This window comes from Hordeum vulgare, chromosome 3H (assembly GCF_904849725.1).
Source record: "Hordeum vulgare subsp. vulgare chromosome 3H, MorexV3_pseudomolecules_assembly, whole genome shotgun sequence".
In the NCBI taxonomy this organism is placed as follows: Eukaryota; Viridiplantae; Streptophyta; class Magnoliopsida; order Poales; family Poaceae; genus Hordeum; species Hordeum vulgare.
The window spans coordinates 457,311,378-457,331,715 of NC_058520.1; positions in this window are offsets into that span (position 1 = coordinate 457,311,378).

Consider the following 20,338-nt stretch of genomic DNA (forward strand, 5'->3'; position numbering starts at 1 on the left):
AGTTGGAGGGCTTCTCTCTTATTTTGCAAGGTTTACATGAAGAGGGAGAATACCGGCAACTGGAATTTTGGCCTGAAAGTGGAGCAAAGTTGAGATGCCTATTCTGCGTAACTCCAAACACCGTGAAAATCAACGGGGATTTTTTTCCCAATTTATAAAAAATACTGGGCCGAAGAAGTGCTAGAGGGGGGCGTGCAGGTGGCCACAAGCCTGCACGACGCGGCCACCCCCAGGCCGCGCCATGAGGGCTTGTGGGCACCCTGTAGGCCCTCTTGCCCCCCTCTTTTGCTATATGGAGGGTTTGGTCCAGAAAAAAAATCAAGGAGGAGCTTTTTCGTGGATTCGCCGCCGCCACGAGGCGGAACTTGAGCAGAACCAATCTAGAGCTCCGGCAGGACGATCCTGCCGAGGAAACTTCCCTCCTGGAGGGGGAAATCGTCGCCATCGTCATCACCAACACTCCTCTCATCGGAGGGGACTCGTCACCGTCAACATCTTCATCAGCACCATCTCATCTCCAAACCCTAGTTCATAACTTGTAACCAATCTCCGTCTCGCGACTCCGATTGGTACTTGTAAGGTTGCTAGTAGTGTTGATTACTCTTTGTAGTTGATGCTAGTTGGATTATTTGGTGGAAGAATTTATGTTCAGATCCTTGATGCCACTCATTACCTCTCTGGTCATGAATATTATTATGCTTTGTGAGTAGTTACTTTTGTTCCTGAGGCCATGGGATAAGTCATGCTAATAATAGTCATGTGAATTTGGTATTCGTTCGGTATTTTGATATGTTGTATGTTGTTTTTCCTCTAGTGGTGTTATGTGAACGTCGACTACATAACACTTCACCATTATTTGGGCCTAGAGGAAGGCATTGGGAAGTAGTAAGTAGATGATGGGTTGCTAGAGTGACAGAAGCTTAAACCCTAGTTTATGCGTTACTTTGTAAGGGTCTGATTTGGATCCACTAGTTTAATGCTATGGTTAGACTTTGTCTTAATTCTTCTTTCGTAGTTGTGGATGCTTGCGAGAGGGGTTAATCATAAGTGGGATGCTTGTCCAAGTAAGGGCTGTACCCAAGCGCCGGTCCACCCACATATCAAACTATCAAAGTAACGAACGCGAATCATATGAACATGATGAAACTAGCATGACAGAAATTCCCGTGTGTTCTGGGAGCGTTTTTCCGCCTATAAGACTTTGTCCAGGCTTGTCCCTTGATACAAAAGGGATTGGGCCACTTTGCAGCACCGTTGCTACTTTTGTTACTTGTTGCTTGCTACGAATCATCTCACCACACAATCACTTGTTACCGACAATTTCAGTGCATGCAGATTTTACCTTGCTGAAAACCACTTGTCAGATCCTTTTGCTCCTCGTTGGTTTCGACACTCTTACTTATCGAAAGGACTACGATTGATCCCCTATACTTGTGGGTCATCACCGACAAATCAACTACTTTCCCTATTGGCATTTGCAAGGATGTGCCTATTGTGGTTGCTAACACCACTATCTTAACAGACTTTGTTATCTTGGATATTCCCGAGGACGATGCCATGGCTGTCATCCTCGTAAGACCCTTTTTAAACACTAGAGGGGCTGTTATAGATTGCAACAAAGGCAATGTCACTTTCCATGTCAACGGTAAGGAGCATACGGTGCACTTCCCGAAGAAACAATATCGAGTAGATTGCATCAATGCTATCGAAAAAACTTCATCGATTCTTATTGGGAGCTTTGAATGCCCTATTCCTCGTGTCAAGATGAAGTATGATTTGCTTGTTGGGGAGATACACATCCCCATTGAGGTGACCTAGTGACTATTCAAAAATTCTCCGTCTTATTTTGTGATTCGAGAAAGTTTTGTCGAGGGGATTTGATCAACCCGATTGACGGATTTCTTTCGATGACCGTGAGATGGATGAATCAAGGAGTCACAAACCTCTCATCCAAGCTTTCACTTTAGGTTGCTTAGAAGAAAAATGATAGGTTTAGTTTAGTTTTCCCTGTTTTCTGTTTTAGCGTCCGGAAGAAAAGTACCCCGAAAATCAAAGTTCTCCGAACGCTGTGAAAATCAAGTATGATTTTTTCTGGATTTTTTGAAAAATTCTCGGACAAAGAGTCTGTCTGGGGGCCACACGAGTGGGCCACAAGCCCTAGGGGCGCGGGCACCCCCTGGCCGCGCCACCCAGGCTTGTGAGGCCCACAGGCACCCCCCTGGCCGCGCCACCCAGGCTTGTGAGGCCCACATGCACCCCTTCCACTCATTCTTGCTCTCATTCGCTTCTCCTACCTCTAGAAAAAATTGTTTCGTAGCTCAAACCCGTGTTTTTGCTCCTCTTGCTGGGATTTTCGATCTCTTTGCTCAAATCACCGTTATCCGAACTGTTTTGGGGAAATTACTCCTTGGTAACTGACTCCTCCATTGGTCCAATTAGTTTTTGCTCTAGTGCCTTATACTCCGCGTATTTTTGCTGCCTTGGTGACCATGTTCTTGAGCTTTGCATGCTAATTCTAGCTGGTCCCAAGTTGTTTTGATGCGTAATATGGTCTCTAGGCACTTGTTGTAGTAGTTTCTACGAGTTTCGTTGAGCCTTATTCACTTTTCCTTAGAATCACTAAAAAATTCAGAAATTTTCAGAGATAGAAAAGGGGAAAGATGAGGAGGTTCTTAAGAGGCTCGTCAAGCCGTGACCCCAAGGATGATGGGAGTGAGAAGAAGCCCAAGTATTTGGTCCCTCGAGTCGTAGAAGTTCGAGTGTGCGAGTGGCCAAGCGACGTGTTCTTACGCGCCGCTGGAATTTATGAGGACTTTTATCACTTGGTGGAGAACGCTGGCCTTACCGCCTTCGTTGAAGATAAGTGTCCGCAATACCTCCTCCTCACTAATATCTTCATACAAAGCTTTAACTTCTATCCGAGGAAGAATCCTCCTATGGTTGAGTTCAAACTTTATGATATCCCCTAGCGCATGTCACTCCAGGATTTTTGCAATGTTTGCAAATTACCTTATGTTGGGGATATTCATGAACATCGTCCACGGGACTTGGAAGCTTTCATCGGTAAAATTGTTGTAGGAGAGGAGAGAGGAGTGTCTTGTGCTAGAGCTGCCAGCATACATTTTCCCGTGCTTCGGTACTTCTCACTATTTATGGGAAAATGTTTGATTGGCCGTGGGAAAGCTGGGTCACTTAGTTCCCCAGACCTTGCGGTCTTGCGCGAAGCCCTTTATAACGATAAAACTTATAGCTTGGGCGCTATAGTAGCGCAACGGTTGAACCTGAACCGTTCTAAGGGTGTTGTCTATGGAGGTATCTATGCTACTCGTCTTGCTAGACACTTTGAGATACCTATTAGACTGGAGGAGGAAGAAGAGATTCTTCTTCCCGAGAGATATCTAGATTACGATAGTATGGTTCGCCATGACTTTCTTGATAGAGATATAAATACAAGGATGATTTATAACCTGGTATTTAGTCAGGGTACTCGTGAGACTATTACTTTGCATGCCCCTTCTTTGTTCAATCTTCATGCATGCATATTGGGGCTTGGCCCAACCATAGGTGCCCGTGCCTGAGCCGCCCGTTGAGTACCAGACGTGAGTTTATCAGTGGGAGCCAGAGGAGCTCACACAGCAGTGGCATCCTCAGTCCACTCCGGAGTACCCAAGAGCTGGTTATTTCCCTCCTTGGGAGTAGACCAAGTTAGGCCAAAATCCTAAGCTTGGGGGAGTACGTGTTCTCACCGACTTTACATTATTGCTTATGCTTTCACCTTGTTAGCCGGTGTTTACACTTTGTCACTGTATCATCCATGCAAGTTTATTTTCTTTTTCTCATTTTCTTTTCGTGTGTCTGTCTAGTTTGAGAAAAACCAAAAAGATTTTCTTTTTCTTCTTTTGCTTGTTGGGAGCTTTCCCGTGTAGAAAGTTTTCTTTTTCTTTGGGTCAAGGTAGAAGATATTGGTTACAATGTTTAGTGGCTCTTGCATGCATACCTGTTTAGATTTCATAGAGCCATATTACTTTGTCTTCTCCTTTGTGTTTGCCTGCAGATTCCAGCTTTAGTCCAATGCACGAGCACGCTTATTATTGTTCACATCATTCGGTCGTGCAAGTGAAAGGCAATAATGACGATATATGATGAAGTGACTGAGCCTGGAAAAGCTGGTATGAACTCGATCTATTTTGTTTTTGTAAATATGACTAGTTCATCATGCCTAATTCAGCTTTGTTGTGAGAGAAACATGTTTGCAATGACAACTTAGAGATCATAGTTTCTTATGCCATGCTTACTTAGCTAGGAGCTTATAATGGGTTGCCTTGGTTGCCAACATGAATGTTGAGATGACTATGATGTAGTATGATAGGATGGTATCCTTCTTTGAATGTTTCAAGTGGCTTGACTTGGCGCATGTTCACGCATGTAGTTGAAACAAAATCAACATAGCCTCTATGATGTTAATGTTCATGGTGATTTATGTCCTACTCACGCTTGCACTCAATGTTAGTTAATCTCCATGCATTTTGATGACTGTTGTCGCTCTCTAGTTGGTCGCTTCTCAGTCTTTTTCTAGCCTTCACTTGTACTAAGCGGGAATACTGCTTGTGCATCCACCTCCATAAACCCAAAGTTGTGCCATATGAGTCCACCATACCTACCTATGTGCGGTATCTACCTGCCGTTCCAAGTAAATTTGCATGTGCCACTCTCTAAACCTTCAAGAAATAATCTGTTTTACATGCCCGAACCGTTCATGTGGTGACAGGGGGCTATTGGTATCTTCCATGCTAGGCGTGTTATCCTCGATATGTGTTTATTCACTATCATTCACGAGAAAGGGGCCGGTAATTGGAATTCCCAGTTCCATGCTCAAATCGAAAAGATAATTGCAAACAAAACTCCCCCAGGATTGATGTTGGTATGGACGGTACCCGAGGATTCGGCTAGCCGTGGAGTGTGATTGATTGGTGGTGGGGGAGTCGAAACTTTACTTTTCTGTTTGGGAACCGCCTATAGCATGTGTAGCATGGAAGATGTTGAGAACTCTTAGTCATTGCGTTGACAATGAAAGCATGCCACCCAAAATTATTATCTCTGTTTTTCAAAGCTTGAGTTGTGGCACCTGTGCAAATCAATGCTTCCCTCTTCGAAGGGCCTGTCTATTTATGTTCCTGTTGAGTCATCCTCCTCTTACAAAAGCACCAATTAGAGAGCACCTCTGTCATTTTTATGCTTTGCTTTTAACTGTGTTGAGTATGACTATGACTGGATCTTCATTGCCTTGAATTACAATGTTTAGTCATCCCTTGGTCTTTGAAGGTGCTCTGCATTTATGTTTTGCGGTCTCAGAAAGAGCTAGCGAGATACCATCTATTCGTACTGCTTCATGTTATTTTGATTGAAGTGTTGACATTTGAGGCTTATTATTATTTTCTCGCTAGTTGATTATCCCATTGATATGAGTTTACCGTGAGACCTAGATGTCATTTGCTTATGTGGTTTGATTGTGATCTTGCTGAAACTCTGGTTATGAGTTAGACATAGTTGCAACAACAAGATCAAACAGAGTTCGTCAAAGTTTTTCTTTTGTCTCTTTCAATTTGTCAACTGAATTGCTTGGGGACAAGCAAGGCTTTAAGCTTGGGGGAGTTGATACGTCTCCGTCGTATCTACTTTTCCGAACTCTTTCGCCCTTGTTTTGGACTCTAATTTGCATGATTTGAATGGAACTAAGCCAGACTAACGCTGTTTTCAGTAGAATTGTCATGGTGTTGTTTTTGTGCAGAAATAAAAATTCTCGGAATGTCCTAGAAATTTACGGATATTTTTTCTTGAATAAAAGAAAAATACCTACGCAAAGATCCACCGGAGGGGGCGTGCCAGTGGGCCACAATCCCACAGGTCGCGACCACCCCCTATGGATGCGCCATGCAGGCTTGTGGGGCCCACGTGGCACCACCGCCCCCAAACTCAGCTCTATATCTTTCGTTTCGCCTGGGAAAAAAAATCAGAGAGAAGGTTTCATCGCGTTTTGCGATACGGAGGCGCCGCCACATCCTGTTCTTCATCTGGAGGGCAGATTTGGAGTCTGTTTCGGGCTCCAGAGAGGGGAAATCGTCGCCATCGTCATCATCAACCTTTCTCCATCGACAATTCCATGATGCTCTTCACCGTTCGTGAGTAATCTCATCATACGCTTGCTGGACGGTGATGAGTTGGATGAGATATATCATGTAATCGAGTTAGTTCTTGATGGGGATTGGTCCCTAGTATCCACTATGTTCTAGATTGATGTTGCTACTACTTGGTTACGCTTAATGCTTGTCACTAGGGCCCGAGTGCCATGATTTCATATCTGAACCTATTATGTTGTCGCCAATATATGTGTGTTTTAGATCCTACCTTGCAAGTTGTAGTCACCTACTATGTGTTATGACCCGGCAACCCCGGAGTGACAATAGCCGGAACCACTCCCAAAGATGACCATAGTATGAGGAGTTCATGTATTCACCGCGTGTTAATGCGTTTGTCCGGTTCTTTATTAAAAGGAGAACCTTAATATCCCGTAGTTTCCATTAGGACCCCGCTGCCACGGGAGGGATGCACAATAGATGTCATGCAAGTTCTTTTCCCAAAGCACGTATGACTACATACGAAATACATGCCTACATTAGATTGATGAATGGGAGCTAGTTACATATCTCTCCGTGTTATAGCGGTTACATGATGAATCACATCCGTCACACTCATCCATCACCGATGCACTACCTACGAGTCTTTTACTACTGGTCCTCGCCATGTTACTTTGCCTAGGCTTGCCCCTTGCTACAAAAGGGATTGGGCCACTTTGCTACTGCTGTTACTTGTTACTTTGCTGCTACTGCTACTGCTGTTCCTTGCTACTTCGCTGCTAATTGTCGCAAGACTTTTCTAGAGCCGTAGCCGGGGAAGCATTCTTCTTAAGAATAATCCTCCGTCAACGTGCTGGCGCCATTGATACAACAGTTAGGAATAGTCTGACGTCACCATATCGTTTCTGGCACCATTGCTATCATACTACTTTGCTACTGATACTTTGCTTGCAGACACTAATCTTTCAGGTGTGGTTGAATCTAACACATTCAGCTGCTAATACTTGAGAATATTCTTTCGCTTCCCGTCGTGCGAACCAACAAATTTGGGTTGAATACTCTACCCTCGAAAGCTGCCGCGATCCCATACGCTTGTCGGACATCAGGGTGCCGGCACCCTCGGGACTGGCGGCACAACCCCTGGGCTTGCCAGGATGAAGATAGACTCGGATTCTGCAGAAGCTATGATGGAGGGCTTGCGCAGGTGCTCCAAGGCATGCCTGCTAGGATGGGCTCTCGGGTGGAGTCGATCTTTACCAGCGTGTCGGCGGCTTCGTTGCTGGCTCGGAGGATGTGGTGGAACTCGCAGGCTTTAGAATCGCCGGTCAGCTGCTGGACCAGGAAGCAGTAGCTGGCCATGTTTTCATCTGGGACGTCCCATTCCCCAATGACTTGTTGCACCACCAGGTCGGAGTCACCGAATTAAAGGATGCGTCGGTTCCCTGGCCAGCCGGAGGCCATGGGTGAGCGCTTCGTACTCCGCCACATTGTTCGACGCGGCAAAGTTGATCTGCAGAATGTACTATAGTCGGTGCCCCTTGGGGGAGCAGAAAACAATGTCGGCTCCAAGGCCGGTGCGCATCTTCGAGCCGTCGAAGTGCATGCGCCAATGGGTGGAGTGAGGAGGCGGTGACGTATACTTCATTTCTGCCCAGTCGACGAGGAAGTCCGCTAGGGCTTTTGACTTGACGGGGGTGCGGGACTTGTACTTGATGTCGTGGTCGGCCAACTAGAGGGCCCACTTGGCAATGCGGCCAGCCGCATCCCGATTTCCCATGATCTCCCCAAGGGGGCAGTGCTCACCCCCATAACCGGGTGTTCCTGGAAGTAGGGCTTGAGCTTCGGAGCCGCTAGAGACACGCCGTAGCACATATTCTGGTAGTGCAGGTAATTTTGCTAGGAGGCACACAACACCTCGCTCAGGAAGTAGACCGGTCGTGGGTCGGCTGGGCTCGGCCTAGCTCCAAGCGCTCGACGGCCATGACGATGTTGACGACGCGACTGGTTGACGTGATGTAGAGCGACATTGGCTCTTTGTCTGCCGGCACGGCTAGCACCGGCGCGGTGGTTAGTGCGTGTATGAGGTCGCGCACGGCCTCGTCGACTTCGTCACTCTAGATGAAACCGTCCGCCTTCTTGATCAGGCGGTAGAGGGGGAAGGGCCTTTTCTCCCAACCGGCTGAGCGAGGCGAGGTAGCCGGTGACCTTTTGGACGCCGGCCAGGTCAGTCGGCCGGTCCATCCGCTCGATAACCCGAACTTTCTCCGGGTTGGCCTCGATCCTCCGCTCGGAAATGAGGAAACCAAGGGGCTGGCCGACGGGTACGCCAAACATGCACTTTTTCGGGTTCCACCGGATTTTGAATTCGCGCAGGCTCGTGAACGTCTCTTTGAGATTGTCCAGGAGGGTGCGGCTTTCTTTGGTCTTGACCACAACATCGTCTACATAGACGTGCATGTTGTGGCCAAGCTAGCTGTAGAGGCATTGCTGCACGCAGTGCTGGAATGTGGCATCGGCATTTTTCATCCCGAACATCATCGTGATATAGAAAAACACCCCGAAGGGTGTTATGGAAGCTGTTTTAAGCCGGTCGGCCAGATCTTGCTTGATCTGGTGGTTGCCTGAGTGGGCGTCCAAAAAGGACAACACCCCGCAGCCGGCCATCGAGTCGATCACTTGATCGATACGGGGCAGAGCAAATAGGTCCTTGGGGCATGCCTTGTTTAGGCTTGTGTAATCAATACACATGCGCCAAGTTTTGTTCTTCTTCAGCACCAGGACCGGGTTCGACAACCAGTCCAGGTGGAAGACTTCCATGATGAAGTTGGATGCTAGCAGTCATGTGATTTCTTCACCAATGGTCTTCCGCTTCTCCTCGGAGAAGCGGCGGAAGAGTTGCCAGACCAGTTTCGCGTCCGGCCGGACATGGAGAAAGTGCTCGGCGAGCTTCCTCGGAACTCCCGACATGTCCTTTGGGGACCATGCAAAGATATCCCTATTCCCACGGAGGAAGTCGACGAGCTCGCTTTCCTATTTGTCACTGAGGCCGGGCCCCGCCAGAACGTACTTGCCGGTGGGGTCGGTCGGGTCCACGAGAACCCTCTTGGTGTCCTTGTCGGTGGCCGGCTGGAACTGGTTCTCCGTAGTAGGCTGCTTCAGCTTGGGCTCGGGCATGGCCACCGGCTCGCAGGCGAGAGCCACGAGCCGGTCGATCTGTCGCCGCTCCTCAGCCAAGACGAGCGACTCGGCCATCTAGGAGCCGGCCAGAGCACACTCGGACGATTGTTTATAGTTGCCGGCGATGGTTATGATCCGTGTGGGCCCGAAAGCTTCATCGTCACGTAGGCGTAGTGCGGGACAATAAAAAATTTGTCCAGGGCCGGCCGGCCCAAGATGGCCTGGTAGGCGCTGGTGAGGTTGACGACCTCAAACCAGATTGGCTTGCGACGGAAGTTCTTCAGCGAGCCGAATAGCACGTCCAACCAGACCTTGCCGATCGGCGAGTAGGAGTGCCCAGGGACGATGTCGTGAAACACCATCCTCGTTGGCTGGAGCTCTGCTACTGCAACAAAAGACCTTCCAACGGCGCCAGAAATAGGTGTGTCAACGGCACCAGGAATCCTTCTGCTACGACTACGCCTTAAGGGACTTCCTAGGAAAATATGCAAAGGATTCCCCCCGTGGCCTTGGAGCCTTGCGTTGGTGTTCCCTCGAAGGGGAAAGGGTGATGTAGCGCAGCGGTGGTAAGTATTTCCCTCGGTTTGAGAACCAAGGTATCAATCCAGTGGAGGAGTATCACAAGAGCCTGCACAAACACAAAAAGCTTGCTCCCAACGCTATGAAGGGGTTGTCAATCCCTTATAGATTGTTCGCCAAGTGAGAACTGAAAGCAACAAAGTAACAAAGCAAAGTAAAAGCGAAAGTGGAAATGATAGGTGTGAATAGACCCCGGGGCTGTAGTGTTTACTAGTGGCTTCTCTCATGAAAGCAAGTAGACGGTGGGTGAACAAATTACTGTCGAGCAATTGATAGAACCGCGCAAAGTCGTGACATCATCTATGGCAATGATTATATCTATAGGCATCACGTCCAAAACAAGTAGACCGATACTTTCTGCATCTACTACTATTACTCCACACGTCGACCGCTATCCAGCATGCATCTAGTGTATTAAGTCCAAAAGAACAGAGTAACGCCTTAAGCAAGATGACATGACGTAGATGGACAATCTCATATCAACGACAGAGCCCACCTTGTTACCCTTCATGGAAACCACTCTATGTGTGCCTTGCTGCCCCTACTGTCACTGGGAAAGGTCACCACATGGTAAGAACCCAAAACCAAGCACTTCTCCCATTGCAAGAATCATATATCTAGTTGGCCAAACAAAACCCGAGACTCGGAGAGACTTACAAGGATATCAAATCATGCATATAAGAAATCAGCAAAGACTCAAATATATATCATAGATAATCTGATCATAAATCCACAATTCATCGGATCTCGACAAACACACCGCCAAAGAAGATTACATCGGATAGATCTCCTTGAAGATCATGGAGAACTTTGTATTGAAGATCCAAGAGAGAGAAGAAGCCATCTAGCTACTAACTACGGACCCATAGGTCTGAAGTGAACTACTCACGAGTCATTGGAGGGGCGATGATGATGATGAAGAAGCCCTCCAACTCCAAAGTCCCCTTCGGCAGGGCACCGGGAAGGGTCTCCAGATGAGATCTCACGGAAACGGAAGCTTGCGGCGGCGGAAAAGTATTTTCGTGGATCCCTTGATTTTTTTCTGATTTTTAGGGAATATATAGGCGCAAGATTCAGGTCAGGGGGGCGCCAAGGAGGCCACAAGCCAGCCCACCGCCGCCCCCCTGGTGGCAGAGTGGGGGCTTGTGGGCTCCGTGTAGCCCTCTTGGCTTTGCCCACAAGCCCCCTGATCTTCTTCCGTTCGGGAAAAAATCATTTCGGGGATTTTATTCCGTTTGGACTCCGTTCCAAAATCAGATCTGAAAAGAGCCAAAAACACAGAAAAAACAGGAACTGGCACTTGGCACTGAATTAATAAGTTAGTCCCAAAAAGATATAAAAGGTACATAAAACATCCAAAGATGACAAGATAACAGCATGAAACCATCAAAAATTATAGATACGTTTGAGACGTATCAAGCTCGGACTCCAAAATGCCGAATTCCTCCATCGTATCATGGTAGAAGATATTGATGTTGCTACCGCCGTTGACGAGCACCCGCGTGAAAATGGCATGTGGCGCACTAGGAGACAAAGGTGGGGTCGAGGACCAACGCGTAGCCGCTTGGCATTGGCATCACAGCCGGATGGTCCTTGCGGGCCCAAGTGATTGGCTTGTCCGAGCAGTGCATGTACTGGGAAACCGGCGGGATGATAGCTTTGACCTCCAACACGTGTTTGCGTTGGTTGTGCTTGTCGTCATCCTCATTAGTGAAGATGACGTAGGTCGCGTCCTAGTGGGGGTAGTCGTCGCCGACACCACCGGCTCCCGGAGCGGGTGGCGGCGCAGGAGGTAGAGCCTCGCCACTCGCGATCTTAGTGAACCATCTGCACTGGTGGGTGGTGTGCGTTGCTGGCTTGACCCTGCTGTGGAATTTGCAGGTGTCATCGAGCATGACCTCAAAGGTATACTTAGCTTACCATGGCTGCTTGCCTTTGTTGGTGCGCTGGCGCCGGCTGGAGCCTTGGCCATCGGCCATGCGGCCGTCCTTGACGGCCGCGACCTATCGGGTGCTCTAGCGGGTTTCCGGCTAGTCGAGATTGCGCTTGCCTTGGTCCAGTTGGGATCGTCCGGCTGCTAGAGCGGCAACCGGTTTGGCAATGGTCGGCTTGCTGGCCGCATCGACGACAACCGGAAGCTTCATGGAAGACTCGGCCACGACGTACTGGTCGACGACAGCCATCAGTTGTTCAAGGGTTGAAGGTTCCCGGGGCATGAGCTTGTGTTTGAGGAGGGTGTTGTCTCGGCAGCCGTCGATGAAGTACTAGATCGCCAATACTTCACGAACGCCCTCGCAAGAGCTGTGGACCTCGGTCCATCGCGTGAGGTAGTCGTGAAGCAGCTCGGTGGGGCCCTGTACGCACAAGGCAAGGTGGCAGCGCCGGCGAGGGAGTTTGTACGTGCAGGTGAAGTTGCGCACAAATGCCTCCTGGAAGTCCAGCCAGCCGTTCAAGCTGCCAACCGACACGCTTTTAAGCTAAGTCTGGGCCAAGCCAAGCAGCATGAGGAGCACGTAGTGTACTGCTACGCGCTTGTTGCCGCCGGCGATGCCGACGGTGGCGGTGTAGTCGGTCAACCAATCCTCTCGCTCGGTTGAGCCATTGTACTTGGGGGTGTCACGCGCCAAAGTGAAGCCTCTAAGGAAAGGCTCCTTGAGGATGCACGGACCAAAGCACAGTGGGCAGGCGGTGCTCTTCTCCTTGGCAGCACGAGATTTTACGAGACGCTCCAGGCAGAAACGAGCGTCCAGGTCGTCAAGCTGGCGCACGCCAATTCGTCCGGACACCGGCGCGCGGGACGATGGGGGTGCCATCGAGCGATCGCGCTCCTCGCTTCGACCGCTTCGTGTCTACTGGCGGTCGGCCTGGCCAGCCGGCGCCCTCACGCGGCTGTCGACAACCGAGGGGTTGCGTTCCCGTTGGTCGTGGCTACCCACTTGTCGGCTGCCGCGACGGTGGTGGGCGTTGGTAGGCGAAGATGCCTCGTTCGTCTCCCGTCGGCCGGTTACATGCTGGCCTGTGTTGTCGTAAGTCCTCGAACGGGAGCGAGACGGGTCGCGGTGTGACTACAACGGTTGGTCCTACTACGCGTTGGCAGCCTCCATGAGGAAACGGATGCGCTCTTGCTACGTGTCGTGGGCCGGCCCCTTAAGCCCCTCTAGCTCGCTGAGGGCGGCCTGCGCAGCTCGCATGTTCTTGACGGGGGTGTCGTAGACGGGCGGCCGTCGGGCAGCTCTTGGCCGATGGCGCCGCCGCAGCACGTCCTCTAGCCGGCTAGGGACGAGGGCAGCTGGTGTGAGGCCGGGGGTCGCATTGAGAGAGAGAGAGACTCCTCATATAGCTATTTAACTGTTTGACTACTCATTGTTCTTCACTTATATCTTTTGAGATTAGTTGGATGATTACTCTTGTGCTTCACTTATATCCTAAGAGTAAATTCTGAATGAATGAAATATCATAAATATGAAATTATCAATGTGGTTTATGCTTAGTATTAGTTTCGCATTTGGTTTCAAAGTAAAAGAATTGCAGTTTGACAATCACAATATTGGTCATACAAGCAATTCTTGAATGATTAGTATATGGAATAGAACTTTCACATAAAAATGTATTATCTTGGACATTTGTTATGATTGTGAATACCCATAAATTATTTTCATCCTTGATCAAATAGTTGAAGTTAGACAAGGAAGACAACCTAATGGTTATGTTTGGGTATATTTTTATAGAAGTTATATTGTTATGTATCCTTCAACATGTGGTGCTTGTTTAGAACCTTTTGCTAGCCAAAACTTCATAGTAAGTAGAGATACTACTTGTGCATCCAAACCATTGAGCCAAGTTTCTTCCATGAGAGTCCACCATACCTACCTATATATGGTATTTCACTCCCATTCCAAGTAATTTTTCATGTGCCACCTCTAAAACCTTCAAATAAACATCTGTTTTGTGTGCTCGTACCGCTCATGGAGCGATCGGGGGGGGGGGGGTACTATCTTCCATGTTAAGCGGGTTATTCTCATTATGACTATTTATTCACTTGTCATTGCACGAGAGAGGATGGTAAAAAGGATGCCCAGTCCTGCATAAATACAAAAATAAATAAACAAGAACTCCCCCTAGAAAGTTGATTGTTTGGAGGGCACCCGTGGATACGGCTAGCCATGGAAAGTGTTGGAATGGTTGACGGGAGTAAAACTTCAATTATGTTTTGGAACCACCAATAATGTGATTAGCATGAAAGATACTGAAATCCCTTATTGTAATGTTGATAGGAAAGGCACACCACCCAAAATATATTCATCTCTGTTTTAAACAATGAGCTCTAGCACCTCCGCAAATGCCTACTTCCTCTGCAAAGGGACACTCTATTTACTTTTTTGTTATTTACGTTAATGTTATTTATTTTTCATGTTGAGTCAACTTCCTATTACAACCTCAATCTATTAGTTTGCCAACATCATGTGGTGGGAAAGATCTAAACACATATATCGAGTCAAATATATTTGATCATGACTCATTATTGTTGACAATTATCTTCATGATAAGTGTGTTGAGAGGCGAAACATTGAGCCCCTATCTTTCTCTGTGTTTGATGGATGTTATTTGTTCTAAAAATATGCTTTGAGTATTAGCAATCATAGAAGACTATATAATAATTGAGTATGTGCAACTCTTACTTAGATTTTGTTGAAAATATGGTGCATTAAAATTGTTTAATGACTAAGAGCATATGTTGTTAAGTTTCAAGAGAATGCATTGTTTGAACCATGACATTCGAATTAATTGCTACTCTATCACAATGAGTTTCATGAGAAAAAATTGTTGGTTATGATGCTAGAGAAGTGGCTGAAATTCCTTGCTCAATTTATACACTATGCTAGCATTCACACTTCATAAATTATTATTTTTATCATTTACCTACTTGAGGACGAATATGAATTAAGCTTGGGGATGCTGATACGTCTCCAACGTATCGATAAGTTATGAAGTATTCATGTCATATTTACCTATGTTTACAATACTTTTATATGGTTTTGATGCATACTATATGAATTTATTATAACTAACCCGTAGTGACTTTGTTTTCAGCAAAATTATCGTGGTGTAATTTTTATGCAGAAAATAAAAGTTCTCGGGACCGCCCAAAACTTCGTCACATTTTTTTGACAATACAAGAAATACCTTAGCGAAGAACCACCAGGGGGCGCCTATGGGCCACAAGCCAACAGGGCACGCCCACCCCCCTCAGCATGCCCTATTAGCTTGTGGGGACCACGTGACTCCACTTGACGTGATTCCAACGCTGAAAATTTCTATAAATCTAGAAACCCCCTTAAGTTAACCTAGAAATTCAGCTCCACCACCGCAACTCTCTAGGTAGAAGAAATATCATCCAAATCCCTTTTCGATACCCTGTCGGAGGGGGCAATAATCATCAGAGGCCATTTTCATCATCCCGGCGGCCACCATGACCAGGAGGGAGTAGTTCACCCTCGGGGCTGAGGGTATGTACCATTAGCTATGTGGTTGAACTCTCTCTCTATCTCTCGTGTTCGTGAGATGTCACACTCTTGATGTATCATGAGCTTTGTTAATATAGTTGGATCATATGGTGTTCTTCCCTTGCTATCTTCATGTGATAAATTGAATCTTTCCCTTTGAGATTTTGTTATGTCAGATTGAATATTGGATTTTTGATCACTTGATGTATGTCTTGCATGTGGATACCCATGGTGACAATGGGTTTTTTGTTGATTCACTTGACACATGTTATGCTACTCAACTCACAGATTCCCGAGGTGACATTGGGTAATCTATGCATAGGGATTAATACACGTTCTTGTCCCACTTTCTCTGATAGAAATCTTGGGGTAGTCTTTAAAGTTCTTTGTGTTGGATTGAATATATGAATCTGAAATTGTTTGATGCATGTCGAATAACTAACCCATAGATACTTGAGGTGACATTGGAGTACCTAGGTGACATTAGGGTTGATGATGTGTATCATAGATGATATTCTAGCACGAACTCTAGGGTTTTTTGTGACACTTATAGGAATAACTCAATAGATTGATCAGAAATAATAGTTTTGAGGTGGTTCGCTGCCTACAACAATATATTCTTATGTTGTCCACTAATAGTAACTTTGGAGTGATCCTTAGTTGCACGTTGAGGGATGATCATATGATTCTATTATGTTACCATTGTTGAGAGATTGCACTAGTGAAAGTATGAACTCCAGGCCTTGTTTGCAAGCATTTATATAACGTTTTGCTTGTTGTTTACTACTTGTTACCTCGTTGTTTTTTATTCATATTATAAAAATATATTTCTACTATCCATACTACACTTGTATCACCATTTCTTCACCGAACTAGTGCACCTATACAATTTCCCATTTTATTGCGTGTATTGGGGACACAAGAGATTTCTTGTATTTGATTGTAGGGTTGGTTGAGAGAGACCATCTTCATCCTACACCTCCCACGGATTAATAAACGTTATCTCATCCACTTGAGGGAATTTGTTGTTGTCCTACAAAACTCTGCACTTGGAGGCCCAACAACGTCTACAAGAATAAAGTTGTCTAGTAGACATCACTCCACAATGAAGAAGACATCAGTCAACTATAGGATGACACTATCTCTTTTACCTTGTCTTTTTCTCTTTGTGACATTTCAATTTTTCAAAACAAAATTTATGCATGTCTTTGTTTCCAGTCCTTTCCAAAGCAGTTCATCGATGATTACATTTTAAACCACTTGTATGGTTCAGAGGCGAGGAAGGTATTTATACAGCACCAACAATATAATCTTGAAGTCTTCCTCAAGAGGATGCAGGATGGGCGGGCAACCATCCATATGCACTCGCCTAAAGTTGCAAGGACCTTCGACATCAGTGAAGGCTCGATATTTGCCTTCCCCTTCAACCGGTTTATAGACGAGATTCATGTCTCTATTTACCTTATGTAATGCTACTTTCCAAAGGTTTTAGATGTTGCATATAAAACTTCGTCCTCTCGTGTAATTGGGTAGGTAGGTAGTATATGCCTATATGATGTTGTACTGAGATATATTTGAATTATGAAATCCTGGTTGCCGCAATACGAATATGAAATATATTGCGTGCTTGATATGAAGTGTCAATTTGATTACTAAATGGATTATAAATAACAAAGCAATTAGGCTGATTATTGGGGTTTCCTATTGCATATGGTTTCTCACACAACACTGCGAGTGATGACACCGTCAAACAAATGCACTCGCCTAAAGTTGCAAGGACCTTCGACATCACTGAAGGCTCAATATTTTCCTTCCGCTTCAACCATTTTCTAGACGAGATTCATTTGTCTATTTACCGTATATGATGCTAGTTTCCAAAAAAATAGATCTTGCATATGAAACTTGGTATTGTCGTGTAATTGGGTATGTAAGTAGTATATGCCTATATGATGTTGTACTGTGATATATTTCAATTATGAAATCCTGGTTGTCGTAATACGAATATGAAATATATTGTGTGCTTGATATGAAGTGTCAATTTGATTACTAAATGGATTATAAATAACAAAGCAATTAGGATGATTATTGGGGTTTCCTATTGTAGATGGTTTCTCAAACAACACCATGACTAATGACCTCAACAAACCCACAAGGTTTCTGGAAAGTTGGTGTGTTGGATTAGTGAACAATCACACACGACTTCCAGCTGACAACTATGTGTGTTAGGCCACCCTTTCAGAAACGTTTCCACATAAAAAGTGTTTGTGATGGACAGCCCTATGACAAATAGTTTCTTCTACGCACCATGTATGATGTATTGAATAACACAATTGACAGAATTATAGCTACTGTGCGTGACGGCCACCCGTAACATAGATGATGTTAGGCAGAAAATTGTGTGTGATTTACAATAAGAATCAAAACGTATCTTTGACATTCCCTGTGTGGGGGGCTAAGCACATCGCACATGACTTCAACAATATATCTGTTTGTGATGGCCCTTCCAATATCACACGATCTGTTTTTTGCCCAGTGTGTCTGATCGGACGGAGGCATTGCCGACGATTCATATGTGTTGTGTGGGATAGTCTCCCCCCAATCTCCCACACAGGCATGGTGACAGTTTAAAACGGTGTTGTGGAAAGGGGGTAAAACCCGTTATACAGGAGACGCCTACACTAGTGTGTGATGATCAGCCTTCTCGTCTACACACGACGATGTGACCATTCGACAAGGGGGGATTTGTGTCATACGATGTGCATGTTCCCTTGCACCAAGTGCGCATGTTGGCCCATGTAATGGAGCCAAATGGCACATTCCCTCCAACTCATTTGGACCCACTAAAAGTGCAACATGCGAGGTGGTAGTCCAAAAAAAGTTGTGCGCGTGAGCTCTCTCTCCTAGCGGTGCGGTCAAAAGGCAAAGGGATCCTCCTTTGGAGTCATCTCCTCCGAGAATGATGCCAAGCCCATCCACTCAGGGAGCCGAAGCGGCACAACGACACATTGCTATCGGATATGTCAATGGACAGGGATGCGAAGGATGAAAGAGGATGAGCTACTTGGTCATTGATATGTATCCAACATATCTATAACTTATGAAGTATTAATGCCATGTTTATGATGATTTTATAAGGTTTTGGTGCACTTATATATGGTTTTATGGACTAGCATATTAACCTAGTGCCCAATTTTAGTTCTTGTTTTTTGCTCATTTCTATGTTTCACACAAAAACCATACCAAACAAAGTCCAATTGAGTGATAACCTCAACAAACCCACACGGTTTCTGGTGAGTTGGCGTGTTGGATCAGTGAACACTCACACACGACATCCGGCCGACAACCGTGTGTGTTAGGCCACCATTTCACAAACATTTTCACATAAAGGTGTGTGTGATGACCAGCCTTACGTCAAATAGTTTCTTCTGGGTGTCGTGTGTGATGTATTGAATAACGCAATTGACAGAATTATAACTATTGTGTGTGATGGCCACCCGTAACATAGACGTTGTAATGCAAAAAATTGTGTGTGATGTACAATACGAATGGAAACTTATCTTTGGGATTCCATATGTGGGATACAAAGTACATCTCACATGACTTCAACAATATGTCTGTTTGTGATGGCCCTGCCAATATCACACGATATCTTTTTTTCCAGTGTGTGTGATCGGACGGAGGCATCACCGATGATTTATCTGTGTCGTGTGGGATAGCCCCCCCCCCCAATCTCCCACACATGCAAGGTGACATTTTAAAACTATGTCGCAGAAACGGGGTAAAAACCATTTGTATAGGAGCCGCCTACACTAATGTGTGAGGAGCCGCCTACTCGTCTACGCACGATGGTGTGACCATTTGACGAGGGGAGGATTTGTGTCATATGATGTACTTGTTCCCTTGAACCAAGTGCGCGTGTTGGTCCGTGTAATGGAGCCAAATTGCACATTCCCTCCAAGTCATTTGGACCCATTACATCTGCAACATGTGAGCTGGTAGTCCGAAAAAAAGTGTGTGTGTGAGCTCTCTCCTAGCGATGCGGTGAGAAGGCAAAGGGATCCTCCTTTGGAGTCATCTCCTCTGAGAATGATGCCAAGCCGGTCCGCTCAGGGAGGTGAAGCAACACAATGGCGGTGAGCTATCAGATATGTCAATGGAGAGGGATGTCAAGGCTGAAAGAAGATGAGCTACTTGGTCATTGATACGTCTCCATCGTATCTACAATTTATGAAGTATTTATTCCATGTTTATGATGATTTTATATGGTTTTAGTGCACTTTTATATGGTTCTTATGAACTAACTTATTAACCTAGTGCCGAGTGTCAGTTCTTATTTTTTTGCCTATTTCTATGTTTCATAGAAAAATAATACGCGACAAAAAATTATGATGATTTTTTTGGAACATAATGTTGGAGATATGCCCTATAGGCAATCACGTATGATGATATTTCCTATGTGTTTATGAATAAAGATAGTCCTTGGACATTATTAATGATGTGTATTAACAAGTACGTGACTTGTTTGTGAGACTATGCATTGTATGATGACTGACCTAATTTGTCCCTAGTCTAAAGGGTTGTGTGGACGCGCAACCAATCTGACTAGCATATGACACGGTGGATGCTAGCCATGTAGTATTGGATGCTAGCATTGAATGCTAGCCAGATAGTATGGACTTAGAAAGATATGGTCGTATTCAACATAGTCGGATCCGAGTCGAGATAAGTTGTGAGTTGGATAGATCCAACAATGAGATGCAATGATAGGTCATATGTGAGTCAGATTCACTAGAACGAGAAAGAGGTCGTATTGCAACAAGGATGACCGTGTCGCCTTGAGCACGACAACATATATTGTTTGGAAAAGGGAACAGAAGTGTGAAGTACAGGTTTGCCCAACCAACTTCATTGGACACTTGGAGTCGGCAAGCTTTGCTACAGGCT